The 7,765-nt window shown below is 41.9% G+C and overlaps 1 pseudogene; it reads right to left on the bottom strand.

Annotated features, from left to right (window-relative positions):
- Positions 1-505: 505 nt before the first annotated feature.
- On the bottom strand, positions 506-7,322 carry LOC147420435 (uncharacterized; annotated as a pseudogene).
- Positions 7,323-7,765: the final 443 nt, after the last annotated feature.

Below are 7,765 nucleotides of genomic sequence, written 5' to 3'. Positions count from 1 at the left end.
GTTTGTGGATGCATTGCCAGATTCATCATCTTGGAGTTCGTCTCATCATCTTCATCATCATGAAAATCATCCTCGCTAAGACTTGCTACCGACAGACTTGATTCATCGACCTCCCTCTCCTCTGTTTCCACCTCATCCAAAGTCAAAGGTGGAAGAGGGTCGAAGATAGTATCCACTTCATTAGTGGAAAAAATGGTTCTCCCCCGAGGTGTTACAGGAATTACGAATCGAAGTTTTGGTTGGTGGATTGCTGGGATATAGATGACCTATAAAATAGAAGCTCAAAGTGAGTAACATTGGTATAACTAACGCTACGAGTAAGTAAGAATAAAAAAGGTACATTTCACTCACCTTCTCACAATTGCACAGTAAAACTAAATTGTCATACCTCCCTGTGTGATGCACACTAGAGTCCACCATTTAGAGACCAGTCTCATGTCGTCAGACACATTTGCAAACCATTTGCACTCGAAGATGAATCTATGAAAGGTTCTAAAAATAACCTTTAGTATCCTTTCAATAGTTCCGCAGTACCTGGGTTCATCACCATCTGTGTCAAATTTGCCCATGATGGCAAATTTTCGCATGATGGCACAATCCATGGTGATTCTACGCTTGTCAATGTGGCGCGTATGAAAGTGACGACCCTTTGACCACATAGAGTTAAAGAAAAGGCACTACAAAATAGAAAAATATATTAATTTATCAAATACATATTAAAGATAATTTCAAGAAATAGCGAGACAATATGGTTTAGGTATATGAGTACTCTACCTTTGGTACACAGCCTCGTGCATACTCCCATTCTTTGTTGGTGATGTCTTCTCCGTGTGCTTTTGCTTCGGTCATTCTCTCATGAATCCACTCTGCACTAATGAGATCTGGGAAACATGCAAGGTGTCTAGGCACTGGGGGTTCCCTCCTTCCTCCATGTGATTGTTTCCATGCTTCCCTCTCTTGCAAACGCCTGGCCTTTGCCACTATCCACAAGTCCATCCACTTGGTCATAATCTTTGCATTGAGAATGCAAAAGTTATCGACCACTCGAGATAAATTCATATCCATGTTAAGTAGTTTCCCCTTTCCACTTGTCGAGTGTGAAGTCATCCTTTCATCTTCCTTGTTTGACCACATGTGAGGCATTTAAGGATCAACTTGTGCCAAATACACTGATATGTAAACAAATGTCTCTTGAGAAATCCACCCTTCGGCCATACATGCCTCTAGTTGAGACCGTAGCCGCACAAAATCTTTGAGAATCTTAAAAAGCCTCTCTAAGAAGAACACCCATCGTGCGTGTACTAATCCACATATAGCTATCTCCTCCAGCACATGAACCAAGAGGTGAATTTGACTAAGAAGGACTGGTCGAGGAAATGCATCTTCAATGGCACACACAATTTCTGCTGCAAGTGTTTGAGCAGCAGGGATAGCATCTATTTCGATTTCCTTGGAGCTCACAAATCTGCAAGAAAACACACAAGGATACACTAAGTGCTAGTTGAAATTATTGTGTACATAAAAAAGGTGTAGTTGAGTGGAGTCTTGTGGTGTACCTTACTAGCTCTCCTAATTTGAAAATAGTGTCCCTTACTTTCTTGTCCCGACATATACACATACTCATCGGCTAAACGAACTACAATGTAAATCAGGGAAATGGAAAGTGAGTGATAGTCATACACACAAACTATAGATAGAATAGGGAGTATGAAGATTAGCTGAAGCATCTTGTGCCATTTGTGGGACTTCAACCCATACAATTGAACGCTTCCACCCTTCTTTGCTTTTGTGAAAGCTCCCTTTAGCGATCTCATGTATCCTGTTGGTGTGCAAATAGAGGCGATGATACCCTTCACCTTGTCTAATTCTTATTTTGCTAGCATCCATGGTGCTTTAGGAAGCACAATCTTTCCATTTGGGGCACGCGGTGGAGTGGTAGAGGCGGGGAGGCATTTTAAATGCCTCAAATCCTCCCTTGCACCCAAAGAGTTCTTCTTGCTAATAATGTGGTCCCATAGTGTTTGGGCTACATTATTGAATATGTGCATGGGATCCAAGAGGTGTTGTATTTTTAAGTCCTTCCAATATGGAAGCCTTGAAAATATGGAATACCTTGACATACCTTTTGGTGGAGGACTCGGAGCCGGATTGTTGTTGTGGTGTTCCTCCCAAATCTACATGCAGATATTTGAGTTTAGTTGCAAAAAGTAATATGAATAGTTGAATAAATCGTGTTGCAATGACATGTCAAAGATTGAAAGTGCAAAGTATACAACTCACGTCATATAGAGGTACCATACACAAGTATGGTAGAGAGCTCGCATTGTGGTCTCTCCAAAAAACTATAAGAAACGGAAGCCATGCCCTGCTCTGTAGCGTATATGTGTTGCACCAACCAAACACATGCACATCGGATATTGGATACAGATTACAGACCTTGTAGTGTTGCTGAGCTGGAATCGCGCTCCTACAATTAGAATGTGCAGTTTTGTGAATATATGTCCTCCCTGCCATACACAAAACATGAAGATGTAACTTCATGTTCCATGTCCTCTGATCAGTATTACCTTCTCTCTCTCTGTGTGTGTGTGTGTGTGTGTGTGTGTGTTGTAAGTTGCTTTGATAAACAATTATGTCTTCTTGCCTCCTTGTTGACTAGCACACGTTATGTATCATGCTTCCTACTGCTATGGAATGTTAAGTTGTTGTTGACGACTTGGCTTGTTCAGCATACTATAGCTACTATATGGAGTTTCTACCTCGATCGCCTGCTGCACAAAAGACCTTTGAAAAGATATGAATATATTTTGATTGCCTGCCTTGGAGTAGCTTTCCTCCAAGGGAAAATGAGGGTTTCTATTGGATACAATACCAAACTGATGTCTGCCATCTGCAGCCATTGGAACTTGATCCAATAACTGCTGTGTACATGGATCTTTGCTCATAGGATCCGTCACCAAATCGTGGTTATTGGCAAGAAGGGAGCTCCGAAGAAATAATTGTTGTGCGTTCAAATCCACACCATCAGCATTACTTGCTTCATATGCAGCTGCTGAAGAGCAACACTACAGTATACTGTTGTTGCTAATCTATATTGCACTTGCATTGGCTGCCGCATGCATGCGGGCTAGCAAGAGAAGCTCTTTACATGCCGCAATATTGGCCATATTGTCTGTAAATTTTTTTCTATCCCACCCAGTTGTTGAATGGCCAGCAGCATTGGAGGCTAATAGGTGTTGACATATTGGTATACTTATCTCCAGAAACGCCATTACTCCACAGTCAGTGTTCTTTGGCTTCTCCAGCATCAAATTTCTTTGTGTGGAAAAAAGAATTAGCTCACGCTTTTGATCTTTGAATATTCTTTTGATCTTGGTCGGCAGCCACATAGGCACCTGCATGATTGACTTCCGTTGCAATGCTAGTGATGCATCTCCTTGGAGCTAGACATTGACCAACTTTCTTCCATAGACACCATATTCTGCATTGAATTGGTCATGAGAGATGTTTTTCTCATCAAATTTTTAGATAGGCTATCAACAAATCTAGACGAGGAGTGACTAAAGCCAATCGCTCATCAGACCATGACTTGCACTAGTGGCAATATTCCCCAATGCGTTTCCCTCGACATTGAGCTGTCTACCACTAATCCCCTCACACTCTATGCAAAAAGTGCAAGCATTGAAGCAACTGCATTAATTACTTGAGGATCCATCATAAGCTTCGGTGTGATCGATCCGGCTAAGCTTTTCTTTCCTAGTCTTGTTAACTTTGAGTTTAGCTACAAAAAAGCAATGTGAGTAATTAAACAAATCGTGTTGCAATGAAATGTCAAAGATTGGAAGTGCAAAGTATACAGTGCACGTCATATAGAGGTACCATACACAAGTATGGTGGAGAGCTCGCACTGTGGTCTCTCCAAAAAATTATAAGAAACGGAACACTATGAAAATCTTCAAGTGTTTACCACGCTGTTTCACCGCGTTTTTTAGAGAGAAGGTGTAAGTTCAATGAGAGAAACAAGAGAGAGGAGGGCGGGGTTTTTTTGTGTTTAAAGTATTACCATGACTTTATCCGCTGCTATTACCGCTGTTTTTACCGTGCTCATTACCGTCGTTATATCCGCTGCCCAAATTTAGCCCCAAACTTTCAAATTCTAGCTTAAACCCCCCGCTCCTCCCCACCATTCAAATTTTGGTGTTTGCCACCTCTCAATAAAAATTAAAGAATACTGTATATAATTTTCAGATATAAAAAAGAAGAGAGAGAGAGAGAGAGAGAGAGAGAGAGAGAGAGAGAGAGAGAGAGAGAGAGAGAGAGAGAGAGAGAGGGGAGAAGGATGCGGGGGATATAAGATTACACATGGTTACAACTAAAATAATCATTGTCAATTAATTAACATAAATGAGCATATTCTCAAATCTAAAGAGAGGAAGAGGAGGGAGAGAGAGGTGAATGGATTACACGACCAAAAAACTGCATAACTGCAAAATGTTTATGAATCATCTTCCAAAAGATCTCTACATGAAGCATCATCAAATTCTAAGCCCATGGCTCCTAAATCAATAAAGAGAGAAATGGAATTGTCGTTTGTGGATGCATTGCCAGATTCATCATCTTGGAGTTCGTCTCATCATCTTCCTCATCTTGAAAATCATCCTCGCTAAGACTTGCTACCAACAGACTTGATTCATCGACCTCCCTCTCCTCTGTTTCCACCTCATCCAAAGTCAAAGGTGGAAGAGGGTCGAAGATAGTCTCCACTTCATTAGTGGAAAAAATGGTTCTCCCCCGAGGTGTTACAGGAATTACGAATCAAAGTTTTGGTTGGTGGATTGCTGGGATATAGATGACCTATAAAATAGAAGCTCAAAGTGAGTAACATTGGTATAACTAACGCTACGAGTAAGTAAGAATAAAAAAGGTACATTTCACTCACCTTCTCACAATTGCACAGTAAAACTAAATTGTCATACCTCCCTGTGTGATGCACACTAGAGTCCACCATTTAGAGACCAGTCTCATGTCGTCAGACACATTTGCAAACCACTTGCACTCGAAGATGAATCTATGAAAGGTTCTAAAAATAACCTTTAGTATCCTTTCAATAGTTCCGCAGTACCTGGGTTCATCACCATCTGTGTCAAATTTGCCCATGATGGAAAATTTTCCCATGATGGCACAATCCATGGTGATTCTACGCTTGTCAATGTGGCGCGTATGAAAGTGACGACCCTTTGACCACATAGAGTTAAAGAAAAGGCACTACAAAATAGAAAAATATATTAATTTATCAAATACATATTAAAGATAATTTCAAGAAATAGCGAGACAATATGGTTTAGGTATATGAGTACTCTACCTTTGGTACACAGCCTCGTGCATACTCCCATTCTTTGTTGGTGATGTCTTCTCCGTGTGCTTTTGCTTCGGTCATTCTCTCATGAATCCACTCTGCACTAATGAGATCTGGGAAACATGCAAGGTGTCTAGGCACTGGGGGTTCCCTCCTTCCTCCATGTGCTTGTTTCCATGCTTCCCTCTCTTGCAAACGCCTGGCCTTTGCCACTATCCACAAGTCCATCCACTTGGTCATAATCTTTGCATTGAGAATGCAAAAGTTATCGACCACTCGAGATAAATTCATATACATGTTAAGTAGTTTCCCCTTTCCACTTGTCGAGTGTGAAGTCATCCTTTCGTCTTCCTTGTTTGACCACATGTGAGGCATTTAAGGATCAACTTTTGCCAAATACACTGATATGTAAACAAATGTCTCTTGAGAAATCCACCCTTCGGCCATACATGCCTCTAGTTGAGACCGTAGCCGCACAAAATCTTTGAGAATCTTAAAAAGCCTCTCTAAGAAGAACACCCATCGTGCATGCACTACTCCACATATAGCTATCTCCTCCACCACATGAACCAAGAGGTGAATTTGACTAAGAAGGACTAGTCGAGGAAATGCATCTTCAATGGCACACACAATTTCTGTTGCAAGTGTTTGAGCAGTAGGGATAGCATCTATTTCGATTTCCTTGGAGCTCACAAATCTGCAAGAAAACACACAAGGATACACTAAGTGCTAGTTGAAATTATTGTGTACATAAAAAAGGTGTAGTTGAGTGGAGTCTTGTGGTGTACCTTACTAGCTCTCCTAATTTGAAAATAGTGTCCCTTACTTTCTTGTCCCGACATATACACATACTCATCGGCTAAACGAACTACAATGTAAATCAGGGAAATGGAAAGTGAGTGATAGTCATACACACAAACTATACATAGAATAGGGAGTATGAAGATTACCTGAAGCATCTTGTGCCAATTGTGGGACTTCAACCCACACAATTGAACGCTTCCACCCTTCTTTGCTTTTGTGAAAGCTCCCTTTAGCGATCTCATGTATCCTATTGGTGTGCAAATAGAGGCGATGATACCCTTCACCTTGTCTAATTCTTATTTTGCTAGCATCCATGGTGCTTTAGGAAGCACAATCTTTCCATTTGGGGCACGCGGTGGAGTGGTAGAGGCGGGGAGGCATTTTAAAAGCCTCAAATCCTCCCTTGCACCCAAAGAGTTCTTTTTGCTAATAATGTGGTCCCATAGTGTTTGGGCTACATTCTTGAATATGTGCATGGGATCCAAGAGGTGTTGTACTTTTAAGTCCTTCCAATATGGAAGCCTTGAAACTATGGAATACCTTGACATACCTTTTGGTGGAGGACTTGGAGCAGGATTGTTGTCGTGGTGTTCCTCCCAAATGGTTGCCCAATCTGCCATCGTGAGCTTTAGAGGAGATTTCCCATTTGTTAGAGCCTTGTGCTTGTTATGCCCTTGGGTTAAGAAATGATGGTTGTTTGGATAGATTACCTTGCGCAAGGAATCTGTTCTCTCCGTTACCAACGATGGCCTGCAATTAAGGACATGCATTGTGCCCCGATGTGGAGAACCCTGCATACATATCATATGGTTAGAGAGATGAGTGAACTAAAGTGAGCTAAAGGGAGAGAGGGAATGAGGGAAAGAGAGATAGAGGACAGGGGGTTACGAGAATCTCTCCAAGCCCAGAATAGTCGTGCATAGTCCACATAAGGATTCCCCTCACTTGAGCCTCTCTCCCCGCGTGTGCAAGTGAGACATCAACAACAGGAATGCCTCTCCATAACTCCTCCAACTCCTCGATGAGGGGCTCAAGGTAAATGTCAATATATGACACTTTGTACTTCCTTGGCACAAGCAAGGAAAGAAGTATATTGCCCTTCTTGGTTGTCTCCCATGGTGGAATACTATAGTTGACAATCACCACAAGCCAAGTGCTCCATGAAGTAGACTTAGTGACGAAGGGGTTGACACCATCACTTGCTAACTCAAGCCTCAAGTGTTGAGGCTCCAACCCAAAATCTGGCCATTGAGTTTTGATGTGCCTCCATGCAGGTGAATCAGCAGGGACATGCATCATTACGTCATTTGAGCAATGGTTTGCGTGCCACACAAGAATCTCCACGATAGACCTGCTTTTAAACATGTGTTGAATGCGAGAAATTAATGGAAAATGTCTTAATACCTTGCGGGGTAGGTGTGCCCCGCTTACACCTGTCTTGTATCGTGCCTCTCCACACACGGAACATGAGGTAGCATGTGCATGTTCATTGCGGTATAGCATGCAATCGTTGATGCACACATGAATGCCCTCATACTCCATTCCAAGTGCAGTGACATACGATCTAGCTCGTCGACGATCTAGAGGCATGTGGTGATCTTCTGG

The sequence above is a fragment of the Adiantum capillus-veneris genome, chromosome 28 (genome assembly GCF_014529385.1).
Source record: "Adiantum capillus-veneris isolate H3 chromosome 28, ASM1452938v2, whole genome shotgun sequence".
In the NCBI taxonomy this organism is placed as follows: domain Eukaryota; kingdom Viridiplantae; phylum Streptophyta; class Polypodiopsida; order Polypodiales; family Pteridaceae; genus Adiantum; species Adiantum capillus-veneris.
This window is presented reverse-complemented; position numbering and strand designations above follow the sequence as displayed.